This window comes from Gymnoscopelus microlampas, assembly GCF_963454915.1.
Source record: "Gymnoscopelus microlampas genome assembly, chromosome: 5".
NCBI lineage: Eukaryota > Metazoa > Chordata > Actinopteri > Myctophiformes > Myctophidae > Gymnoscopelus > Gymnoscopelus microlampas.
The window spans coordinates 18,001,646-18,015,220 of NC_139942.1; positions in this window are offsets into that span (position 1 = coordinate 18,001,646).

A 13,575-nucleotide genomic window follows, 5' to 3' on the forward strand; every position below is an offset into this window, starting at 1 on the left:
GCATTATCAGGTTTTTATTAAAACAATGTCCACCGAGCTTTAAAAAAAGTGTTGAATAAAATATAGTTCCTCTAAAAATGATCTTAATTGTGAAAGTTAATTAAATGTTCATGTACAGAGCGTTAACCGATAGGGTTATGTTTTCATCTGCCATAGTTGTAGATCTTTGAAATGTGTAAATCAGTGGTTCTCAGCCTTATTCTGGATCTGACCACTTAACATGGCAGCTGTGTTAAGTGGTCAGATGGGTGGGCCTTTTCAGAGCATGCTTTAAAGACTAAAACCAATCAATCCATTGGAACCAACTTAGTATACTAAGTTATTTGGTATAACTTTTTTTTATATTAAATCTTAATGTTTTTGCCAATTATTTAGGTGGAGAACCACTGGTTTAAATTTCAACTAAATGCAAGTTGTATGTTAAACAAATGCTTACCCTACTTTATGGAATTGCTTTTCTTTCTTTTTTATTTACTTTATGAAATTTGTTTGAGCTTGTGAACTTGTAGATCTTCACTCTTGTAGATTTTTATTATTTTCTCTTGATGGAATTTTTTTATTTAGCATTTTCTTAAATTACATTTTGAATGTTTTTGATTATTTTTGTGACATTGATCTTGTAGATTGTCTATATTCACTTTTTATAATGTTTTTTGGACATCAACAATATTCCAATATGTCTTATCTGCTCCATGCAGAACAAACCGATGTAATTTTCAAATGTATTTAATACATTACAATGTTCAATGGACTGTAATCCACGGGCCAATCACCTGCTGGAAGCTTTGATTGAACACTTAATTAACAAGTTTGGGGGGTGGGGGATTTATTTACTCATGACCCAAGAAAGTCCCGACCCATAACTTGGGAAACAGTGGACCAGGGTCCATTTGGTTCCATTTGTTGCCTTAAATGTATGAGGGTCCTTAGAAAAATAAACGTTTTATTTCTGTAAATATATATTTTTTTAATTGTAGGAAACTAAAAGGAAAAAGAGGAATATTTAATGACTATAGCTGGTCTCAAAAACAAAGCAAAACTGGCAGGAAAAAAAGACTCCCTCCACAAACTCCTTAGACGGAGACAAAGAAAATCTATTTTTGTTTTATTTGTTTCATGTTCATAAAGTGCTTCAAGTGTTCAAAGTGAAAAGTGCAGCAGCAAACATTTAGGTCATAGGACCATCGTCAGTGCTATATCATCAGATCTAATCATTTGCGGTTAAAGCTTCATCACGTCAGTCCACATCACATACTGTATGGCCATAGTGTGTAGTGTAGTATGTGATGTGGACTTATGTCTCGTATCATTTCGTATAATTTGATTTGCGTCTCGTCTTATCATTTCACGTCACTTAAGTCATGTGCAGGTAAGTCTTCATCACGTCAGTCCACATCACATATGACCATAGGCGCTGTATGTGATGTGGATTTATGTGTTGTCATTTGTGGGTAAAGCTTGATTATTAACGGCGGTCAGTAGGCGAGGCACTGACGATGGTCCTTTGACCCAAACGTTTTCTGCTGCACTTTTCACTTTTAGCACTTGGAGCTCTTTATGAGCATGACAAAATAAAACACTAATATATTTTCTTAGTCTCTGTCTAAGGAGTTTTCCTTAAGGTTTTTGTGGAGTGAGTCTTTTTTTCTACCGGTTTTCCTTTTGTATAAAGATGTTAACATGGCTAACCATTTATGGTCTGTAAATGATTAAATTATTACAATGTTTTAAAAAAATATTCCGAGGAGTCAAGATTTTATTTCACACTTGTAAGTTTTGTGGACATTTTTGATTAAAAAATATGATCTATATATTGTTTACCCGATTAAAAGCATCAGGTTTTTATTAAAACAAAGTAACAATGTCCACCGAGCTTTAAAAAGTCTCTTGTAGATTTTTGTTATTTTCTTTTCTTTATGGATTTTTTTATTTAGCATTTTCTTAAATTACATTATTTTGAATGTTTTTGATTATTTTTGTGACATTGATCTTGTAGATTGTCTATTTCAACTTTTTATAATGTTTTTTGGACATCAACAATATTCCAATATGTCTTATCTGCTCCATGCAGAACAAACCGATGTAATTTTCAAATGTATTTAATACATTACAATGTTCAATGAACTGTAATCCACGGGCCAATCACCTGCTGGAAGCTTTGATTGAATACTTAATTAACAAGTTTTGGGGGGGGGGTTTATTTACTCATGACCCAAGAAAATGTGTCCACGACCCACTATTGAGTCCCGACCCATAACTTGGGAAACAGTGGACCAGGGTCCATTTGGTTCCATTTGTTGCCTTAAATGTATGAGGTTCCTTAGAAAAATAAACTTTTTATTTCTGTAAATATGTTTTTTTTTTAATTGTAGGAAGCTAAAAGGAAAAAGAGGAATATTTACTGACTGTAGCTAGTCTCAAAAACAAAGCAAAACTGGCAGAAAAAAAGACTCCCTCCACAAACTCCTTAGACGGAGACCAAGAAAATACATTTTGTTTTATTTGTTTCATGTTCATAAAGTGCTCCAAGTGTTCAAAGTGAAAAGTGCAGCAGCAAACATTTAGGTCATAGGACCATCGTCAGTGCTATATCAGATCTAATCATTTGCGGTTAAAGCTTCATCACGTCAGTCCACATCACATATGACCATAGTGTGTGGGGTGTAGTGTAGTGTAGTGTAGTATGTGATGTGGACTTATGTCTCGTATCATTTCGTATAATTTGATTTGCGTCGTCTTATCATTTCACGTCACTTAAGTCATGTGCAGGTAAGTCTTCATCACGTCAGTCCACATCACATATGACCATAGGTGCTGTATGTGATGTGGATTTATGTGTTGTCATTTGTGGGTAAAGCTTGATTATTCACGGCGGTCAGTAGGCGAGGCACTGACGATGGTCCTTTGACCCAAACGTTTGCTGCTGCACTTTTCACTTTTAGCACTTGGAGCTCTTTATGAGCATGACAAAATAAAACACTTAATATATTTTCTTAGTCTCTGTCTAAGGAGTTTTCCTTAAAGGGATACTAGGGAGTTCAGAGGTAAATAAGCACCAGCAGTACTTTTCCCCGACCACCAGGGGGTGACGTAGGAGGGACCTCCATAGAGAGGTTCTTTTGAAGGCATGGTGCCCGAAAACAGGTTGCTTTATTGGGATACAATATGCGGAAATTCCCGCCCTGCTGGTTCTCTGAATTTTTATTTTTAAATAGGCTCTTTCATGATAAATTGACCACATATATGAAGTTAAACAACTAAATTCTATCCACACGCTATCTTAAAATTAAATTCTGTGCCTCAAAAACGAAGTTTGAGAGCGTTTTAAAACCGAAAGTAAACGTTCATACGGACACGGACGCGCACGGACGCGCACATGCGTGCGTTAATTTACGTCCCGGTAGTAAACATAGAACACATAAACATTAGGGAAAATACGGATTTCAGAAGGAGGACTGTGTTTAAATGCATATAAACACCCCAGCATCATTATATAGTGGCTGATAGAGGGGAAAAAATGCAAAATATATATATATATATATATTTTAAATTTAGGCTTAATGTTCCCTACAATACCTTTAAGGTTTTTGTGGAGTGAAAACATGGCTACCTATTTATGGTCTGTTCATGAATTTTCCATGGCCAGTCATTTGGGATCAATATAAGTAGGAAAAAAAGGCCGTTATTCTAGTCCGGACTTGTCCTTTAACATGGCAGCCTTAAGTGGATATAAACTAAATTGGTAAATGGATGAACTGTGACGGGATAGATGGAGGTCAGCAAGAGTTTTTTTTTGTACAAATATTAATTTGAATATCTGTTAGTTTATTGTATCTATTATCTGTATTTTGTTAGTTTTTCTCCTTTTATTGTTGTACTGTTAATTATTGACATGTATTTTGTGCTATTGTTTTCCTGTTTTCTTCTTGGTCATCATGACTTCATAGACCTGTCAAAATTACATAATAGCATTAGTCTTTGATGGATAATATCATTGGAAATTATGTAATATCCACAAAAAAAAATCAGTTGTAATGTATGTTTTGTTTTAACTTCCATTTACTGGATTTTAATGTTATGTTTTTTTTTGTTGTATTTATTGTATTTCTTTAAAAAAAAAAAAAAAGGCGCTATATCGCTAAACATTATCGTATCTAATCTCAGTAGGCTCATTATCTGTAACTGTACAGCTGTGCTGCTTCAGGAATTCTATGTGACCAACAGCGTAAATCATCATTGTTGTAATGTGAAGACTCTCCTCTTCAGACTCCACCTCAGCCTGTAGCACTTAGACGCATTTTGAGCTTGTAGATCTAAGTTTAAATAGGGTTAATGTTTGTGTGTGTATATTTTGTAGTAATCAAAATCTACAAAGTAACTAAAGGTTTCAAATAATCGTGTGGAGTAAAAGTACAATATTTGCCTCTGAGATGTGGTGAAGTAAAAGTACTGCAAATTGGAAATACTCCAGTAAAGTAACAAATACCTCAGATGCTGGGTTAATTTGTTGACCTGGTTAGTTGACCTATAGTTTCTATGTACAGATTATTAATTTACTATACTGTTTATTAATTTATTATACTGTTTAGACTGATGCTATCTTCTTGGTTTACCTGTGATCCTAGTTTACTGAGACACTGCACCGTCTCTGCATTCTATGTATGTGTTTACTTTGTTTATTGTAAGTCACTCTGGATAAAGAGATTAGATGAATATGTACATTGTAAATTGTAAAATGACTTTACTGTTGAAATGTAAATATGTGAATGGTACCATGTGATTGTGAATGACAACAAAAAAAAACAAAGGCTCTGGTGTGGTTCTCCTGGTTTACCGGGACGGGGTTCAATTCCCTGCAGTGCCCTACTCGTAGTGTTGTATTTACCCTTTATATGGTCTGTTTTATTTATGTTCATAGTGTTGTATTTACCCTTTATATGGTTTATGTTTTATTCTTTACGCTCATTGTGTTGTATTTACCCTTACATGGTTTGTTTTATTCTGTGTTCATAGTGTTTTATTTACCCTTTCGTGGTTTGTTTTATTCTTTATGTTCAGAGTGTTGTATTTACCCTTACATGGTTTGTTGTATTCTGTATATTCATTGTGTGGTATTTAGCCTTACATGGTTTGTTTTATTTTTATATTCATTGTTGTATTTACCTGGTTTATTCTTTATGTTCATTGTGTTGTATTTACCCTTACATGGTTTATGTTTTAGGTTTATGTTTTATTTTTATATTCATTGTGTTGTATTTACCTGGTTTATTCTTTATGTTCATTGTGTTGTATTTACCCTTACATGGTTTATGTTTTAGTTTTATGTTTTATTTTTATATTCATTGTGTTGTATTTACCCGGTTTATTCTTTTTGTTCATTGTGTAGGGTTGGGATCCTTCATTATCATTATAATTGTTGATGACCAAATGGACCATTACAGGTCTAACTATGGTGGTCTTTGAAATGTAAAAGTTTGAGGACCACTGGTATTGTAATGTTTTATCTGACGTGAAGTCCACACACCAGCTCTGACAGTGTGATGGATACGGTTCCCAATGCTAACGCAGCTACAAACACCCTGCAGCTCTTAGCCTGTCTCAAAGTGGGGTCCGGGGTCCTTGGGGGGATTTCAGGGGGTTCCCAGCTAAAGTAGTTAATATAGCATCATAAACATTTTAACCACTTTATCCATTTATATGTTTGCTATTCAAAAATAGCAGATCTACAAGCTCACAGCGCGTCACTTCGTGCCGCGCTGCGAGCTTGGACATCTGCTATTTTGAACATTTTCGAAGGCCCGCTCTTGTCCTCCGACGGCCAGGACGCGCTCGCCTCTTTCGCCGTCTCCATGCTATGATCCCTGCCGAGACAAAGGGAAGATCTCCCACCACCCAGCCGGTGGAGGGTTATCCGCGAAAAAGTCCGGAATTCTGTGTGCGATCGCTGTGCTGATGTCCAGAAGTGCTTGTCTGTCATAACTCCTTAGACACCTGACGGTGTAGGAAAAAAATGAAAGGCTTAAAAATACTAAAAAGAAGGAAAAACGTTGCGACGCTGAGGAGCGTGTACGGAAGCAGCCTTCCCCCTCCATTGGCGCTCCCATATAATGGGAATTCAATACCCATATAACAATGAATTCAATACCCATAATTATAGCTTAACATGTGTACTTTTTATAGAATGTCATATCAGAAGACGAGCTTCGCAGTGTAAAGAATAGTCATACCCTTCCAGTCAGAGCTCTTATGTCTTGAAGGACCCTATGTCCGTCCCGAATAGAGCGAGCTCTGAAAGCAGAGATGCCTCCTCTGACCAAAAGGAGCCTTGCCTTTAGGGAAGTGTGTTGTTAGGATTCTGTTCTAACATTAATAGAGAGTTGATTCCAAGTCCTTGGAATCTATAAGCGAATAATAGTTGCCCCTTCCTACCGGCGTCTATAAGGTATATGTTGCATTCTGACTTTGACTCTTGCCTTGAAGACGACTGTGTCCGCCGGGATATGACTCTTGTCTGGAAGGAGTTAGTGGGTTAGGGTTAATGAAAACATAGTCGCACCAACCGGAAGTGATGCGCTGAAGGCAGAAACAAACCCCGGTTTCCTTGCGCACTGGTGTTCCGTTTGCTTCCTGCCAGACCCAACAGACATAGAACAAACGGCAGAGGTCGCTGTTTTTCATTTTCAGTTGGGTCTGGCTACGCGAGACTACCTTTGGAGTTACATCATGATGGTAAAGTAACTACACAACCCAAACCTCGACCAAAGTGGTCTTGCAAATGTGGGGTTATTGCGCGTCAACCTTCTCTCCCCCCACCCCACCCCCCCTCCGTGCGTCCCGGCGCGCGTCCCGTCACGGCCCCAGTCGCGGTCACAACCCCCCCCCCCCCCCCCGCCACCCCGTGCGTCCCGTCCCCGGGCGTCCCGTTGCCTACCCGACCCCCGTCCCGTCCCGTCGCAAACACACACACACACAGACACACACACACACACACTGTGCCACGCTTTCTCCCTGGATCTATTTATTGCGGTCGCGTTTCCTTTATTGCTTTATACATTTTACTTCCTTGTATGATTCCATGAGCTGCTGCAGTGCTGCTGTTCAGCCACAGAGAGTTCTGCCGCTCTGGTTTTAGGCTCCATGATTGGTCAAGTTCAAGGATTCTGCTATCGACTTTCATGGTCTTTTATAGAAATACGTGAAGCCTGGCTTCATTATCCTGGCTCGACACAGCCTGGCTTGACAAGGTCTAGCTCGACAAAGTCGCTCCTTTTCAGCCTGGCTTGGCGTTCGAGGAACGGAATAAACGAGGCTTATATGGACCCGACTTTGTCAAGCCTGGATTTGGCTTCAGGCCAGGCTTATTTAATTAACCTTTTGAGGAACAGGCCCCTGTATCTCAATCACTGCACCACTGTAATTCATCCTAATTCTGTTCACTTGCATATTCTTCATTGAAAGGTTAGATAAAGGTGAAACAGCCACGTAAAAGTTGGAAAATATTCCTGGTTGGTTTTGAACTCAGAACCTTCTGTGTGCAAGGCCTGTATCCTATCCGCTGCTCCATCATGGTTCATACTTTCTCTGGTCTCATGCACGATCTTCAGTGAAAGATCAGATAAAGGAGCAAGAGTCAGATAAAAGTTGGAATACTCTCCTGGTTGGATTTGAACCGGTAACCTTCTGGTTGCAAGTCCTGTATCTAAACAACTGCACCACAGAGGTACTTGCTTGATCTGTTAACTAAGCCTGCTAAGGGTTGTACTTTTCCCCCTCTAAATGTCCATTGCCATTGACAATATCCATTGCCATTGACAATGTATTGGGCGCTTAAAGTTAAATATTTAGTAATTAACCATGAGGAGTAATTTTTTTTTTCACCATTGTGTCACTACCGAAACGTTTTTGTGTCACTACCGAAACGAAAGTTAAATCCGAAAAAATCACTAAGTGTGGAGGCCAAAATGGTCCCCCCAAAAACCTGTTAGGAGTACGTTTCAGGCAATTTAGAGTTGATTGATAGTACTGGTAGTCACTATTGTGTTTCAGGCAATTTAGAGTTGATTGGTAGTACTTTGTAGTGGAGTCATTTTTTTTTTCACCATTGTGTCACTACCGAAACGTTTTTTTTGTAACTACCGAAACGAAAGTTAAATCCGAAAAAATCACTAAGTGCGGAGGCCAAAATCGTCCCCCCAAAAACCTGTTAGGAGTACGTTTCAGGCAATTTAGAGTTGATTGGTAGTACTTTGTAGTGGAGTAATTTTCTTTTTCACCATTGTGTCACTACCGAAACGAAAGTTAAATCCGAAAAAATCACTAAGTGCGGAGGCCAAAATCGTCCCCCCAAAAACCTGTTAGGAGTACGTTTCAGGCAATTTAGAGTTGATTGGTAGTACTTTGTAGTGGAGTAATTTTCTTTTTCACCATTGTGTCACTACCGAAACCTTTTTGTGTCACTACCGAAACGAAAGTTAAATCCGAAAAAATCACTAGTGTACAAATGGAACCAAATGGACCCGTAAGGGTCCATTTGGTTCCATTCGTACACTGTTTTTTTGTACACTTTGTCACCATTGTGTCACTACAGAAACGTTTTTGTGTCACTACCGAAACGAAAGTTAAATCCGAAAAAATCACTAAGTGTGGAAGCCAAAATCGTCCCCCCAAAAACCTGTTAGGAGTACGTTTCAGGCAATTTAGAGTTGATTGGTAGTACTTTGTAGTGGAGTAATTATTTTTTTTTCACCATTGTGTCACTACCGAAACGTTTTTGTGTCACTACCGAAACGAAAGTTAAATCCGAAAAAATCACTAAGTGTTGAGGCCAAAATCGTCCCCCCAAAAACCTAGTGTACAAATGGTTCCATTTGTACACTAGTGATTTTTTCGGATCACTTTGTCACCATTGTGTCTAGGGTTGCCAACAGTCCCGTATTAGCCGGGACGCCCCGTATTTGAGCCAAAAGGGGCGTGTCCCGTACGGGACTTTGTTTGTCCCGAACTCCGGTGCAAAGGGAAAAATAAAAAATATATTTCTGTTTGCGCACACTGCAGTGTGTCTGGCTGCGTGTTTGTGTGCTGTATGCGAAGGGCGCTAGGACCGCTCAGTTGACAGGGCAGGCACAGTGCTCGCACGAGTGCTTGTGTGTGTGTGTGTGTGTGTGTGTGTGTGTGTGTGTGTGTGAGATTTTCTCCGGTGGGAACGGCATCATTGTTTGTGTGGCATGTCAGCCTGTTCCCAACCCTAACCCTAACTTTAAAACCAAAATAAAGTAACAAAAAAAGTAACTTTACCTGCGGCAAACCCGAAAAAAATCGCGAAGATGTAGTGTCAGAGCCCCCCATGAAAAAGATTTATATTTATGCTGTAACACATTTTTTTTAAGTTATTTGTCTTGTTTGTTGTTCAAGTCAAAGCACCAGGAAGGCTGTACTTGTCAGCCATCTGTTAGCTCAATGGGTTGAGATGCAGTATTCATGATCCAGAGGCCATGAGTTCAAATCCCATTGATGTCTTTCCTATGATTCTTTCCTTTGCAGACTGGCTTCCAGAAGATCAACTGAAAACTACCAGGAAGGCTATATTTGTCATCCAACTGTTAGCTCAATGGGTTCAGACGCAGTATACATGATCCAGAGGCCATGAGTTCAAATCCCATTGATATCTTTCCTATGATTCTTTCCTTTGCAAACTGGCTTCCAGAAGATCAACTGAAAACTACCAGGAAGGCTGTACTTGTCAGCCATCTGTTAGCTCAATGGGTTGAGACGCAGTATTCATGATCCAGAGGCCATGAGTTCAAATCCCATTGATGTCTTTCCTATGATTCTTTCCTTTGCAGACTGGCTTCCAGAAGATCAACTGAAAACTACAAGGAAGGCTATATTTGTCATCCAACTGTTAGCTCAATGGGTTAAAACCACCAGGAAACCTGTAACTCTCAGCCAACAGCATAGCTCAACTGGTAGAGCGTCTGTCCAATAACATGACTTGACTTGACTTGAGTGGGTTCGATTCCCACTTGAGTCAAGTGTCCCCGGTAACTTGGGGCAACGGATAAATTGACTGATATCCGTAGAATAACTTGTAGGAGTGTGCTGGTTCAAATCCAGTTCAACCCAGTGGGAATCGAACCCACTCAAGTCAAGTCAAGTCATGTTATTGGACAGACGCTCTACCAGTCGAGCTATGCTGTTGGCTGAGAGTTACAGGTTTCCTGGTGGTTTTAACTTGTTTTCTAGAAGTTAGTCTGCAAAGGGAAGCATCACTAAGGTTATCAGTCAATTTATCCGTTGCCCCAAGATACCGGGGACACATGACTCGAGTGGGAATCGAACCCACTCAAGTCAAGTCAAGTCATGTTATTGGACAGACGCTCTACCAGTCGAGCTAAGCTGTTGGCTGAGAGTTACAGGTTTCCTGGTGGTTTTAACTTGTTTTTCTAGAAGTTAATCTGCAAAGGGAAGCATCACTAAGGATATCAGTCAATTTATCCGTTGCCCCAAGTTACCGGGGACACTTGACTCGAGTGGAAATCGCACCCACTCAAGTCAAGTCAAGTCATGTTATTGGACAGACGCTCTACCAGTCGAGCTAAGCTGTTGGCTGAGAGTTACAGGTTTCCTGGTGGTTTTAACTTGTTTTTCTAGAAGTTAGTCTGCAAAGGGAAGCATCACTAAGGATATCAGTCAATTTATCCGTTGCCCCAAGTTACCGGGGACACTTGACTCGAGTGGGAATCGAACCCACTCAAGTCAAGTCATGTTATTGGACAGACGCTCTACCAGCTGAGCTAAGCTGTTTGCTGAAAGTTACAGGTTTCCTGGTGGTTTTAACTTGTTTTTGTAGAAGTCAGTCTGCAAAGGGAAGCATCACAGTAAAGACACCAGTGGGATTTGAACTCAAGACCTCTGGATCATGAATACTGCGTCTCAACCCATTGAGCTAACTGTTGGCCAAGAAATACAGCCTTCCTGGTGCTTTGACTTGAACAACAAACAAGACAAATACATTTATTTTTTCACCATTGTGTCACTACCGAAACGAAAGTTTGTCACTACACAATTACTAGACAATTTAGAGTTGATTGGTAATTTTCGTTTCGGTAAAATTTATTTTACCGAAAGGTAAATATATCTGTTTACATGTACGTGATTTTCAGTGATGGAGACAAACCGCACAGACGTTCACTGTACTTTAGTACATTTTGTAAACTTATGACTCTGAGTAGAGCATAGCCTGACTTAAACAAACAAATAACAACTTAATATAGTCAGACTTTTTTTTACACAACTTACATTTTATAAAGCTTGACTCTGACTCAGTATAGTCAGACTTTTGTTTCCTTTCATTTTCTGACATGATGTTAATCAGAGTGCCATAGCAGACTGGTTAGTGGGCCTGCCTGGTGAACCAGAGGTCCTGGATGTCCTGGGTACGATTCCAGGTCAAGTCAACAATGTGGCAATCTTAGAGTGATTCGAGGCTGTTAGTTGTTAAAGTGCAGAGGACACATTTCACGTATGTGCCTAACAGTATATACTTAGCGAGCACACTGACATTATATTACGATATAAAATGCAATTCCAATTGGTATTAATGAAGGGGGGCCCCCTTCATTAATACCAATTGGAATTGCATTTTATATCGTTGGAATTTATTTTACAATATAGACACCTATATCATCATCATCATCATAGCCTTTATTTCAGCTTGGAGTACAGTTGAGGGGAAGGCCATCATTTTCAATGTAGCCGAGATACAGAACACAGTAATCAACAGGAATGGACATTCATTTCACATACAGCAACATAAAAAATATGAATAATGAATCAGAATACAGAAGCACTCAAAAAACGAAAAGAGAGAACTAGAACAGATATACCAAAATTAAATAAAGCAGTTACAATTCTGAACAAAAATATTGGAAACCATTTCCCTGAAATAACCTATAAAGATTGAAGTGATTTGATTTTCAAGGACCTCTGGAGCTCATTCCAGGCAGATGGAGCACTGACAGAAAAAGCTGTCTTGCCGAACTCTGTCTGCGCAAAAGGAACCTTGAGTGTCAGGAGATCACTCGAGCAGGTCTGGTATGTAGTAGGGTTCTGATCCAACATAGAACAAAAAGGGGGGAGCATTCCTGAGATGGCTTTAAAAATAAATATATACTAATATAAACATCACAAAACCCAGTACTGTTAAAAACATTTTAAAGTCAACTTCCTGCTGATTTTGATTGATTGATTGATTGATGTACTTTATTTAGTAGGACATGAGAACATCAGTACATGGAAGTACAAATTCACAATACAAGGTCTACTAAACTGGAAGACTCATTAAGCACTGAGCTTGTTTAAGATGAGATCCCCATGCACACAAATCATGATGACATATAAGAGACAGACAGATATACACACTACTATACAGAATGTCATACAATCAGTTTACAGGTTACTGGTATGAAGAGTGAAAAATATGTACAAGAGAAGAAAAAGAAAGTGGGGGGTACTATTTGAAGATCTGGATCCGCTTATGTGCTAAGCTGTGCTCGTTTACGTGCTAAAAGAGTGACTTTGAGAGCTGTTTACAGTACTATGTAAATCAATGGGGAGCATATTTTCAATTATCAATTTCTAATCACTTGAACAATTATTTTACATTTCTTGTCCACCTTTGGAGTTCCATCATGGCAAGATAACAACTACACAACCCAAACCTCTACCACAGTGGTCTTGCCCTTTAAGGGTTGTTCTTAATCGATGCATGGCCGTGCGTATGCTCCTAAAAGATCTTTGGGCGGACGCCTTGGTTTGATTGATTTATTGAATACTTTGTTTAGCAGTTTGCAAAAAAAGCACAGAAAGTAGTGTGTGGTTGCGCCGACGCCGGTCGCGGGCTGCGGCCGCCGGGACTCGAGGAATACGCTGGGAGGAATACTGTCGGAGGCTGCGCCAATTACATTGTCACGTCTCTCATGAGATCACTTGCGTTTCATTTTGAGAGGATCGATCCACCCCGAAATACTGTTTTTGCATCAAACGGTTACATTTTGCGCATTTGTGGCGCCCCCTATGGATCAAAGTGGAAATGCTTTTGGGGATCCGTTGAGTAAACCACCCTTGACATGTGATTCAAATTTGGGATTGACTGGAGGTTTCGTTTGTGATTTTTGGCCTTGTTTGTAAAACGGGCCCCTCCCGCTAACTTTGGAAGCCATTTAAGGACGAACCGTAAGGACTATCAAAATTCAGCTTGGAGATGTTTATCGCATGGGTCCAGAGATAATGTGTACCGATTTTTGTGAGATTTGGACAAAATATGTGGGAGGAGGAGCTAAAAGTGTGTTTTGAAGAAAATTCAAAATGGCGGAAAATCTATACTTTAATGGGAATTGCAAAAACTCCCATTCAAGTATTTTTTTCTCGGAAACCTTAAGGGCTACAGTTACAAGGCTTGGAGGGGAGGTTCATAATTTATTGCAAAATTGTTTAAAAAAAGAATCACACCAGTCGGCCACATGGTGGCGCTATAACAGCCCACTTTACGTTTTGGCCTATAACTCATGAACCGTA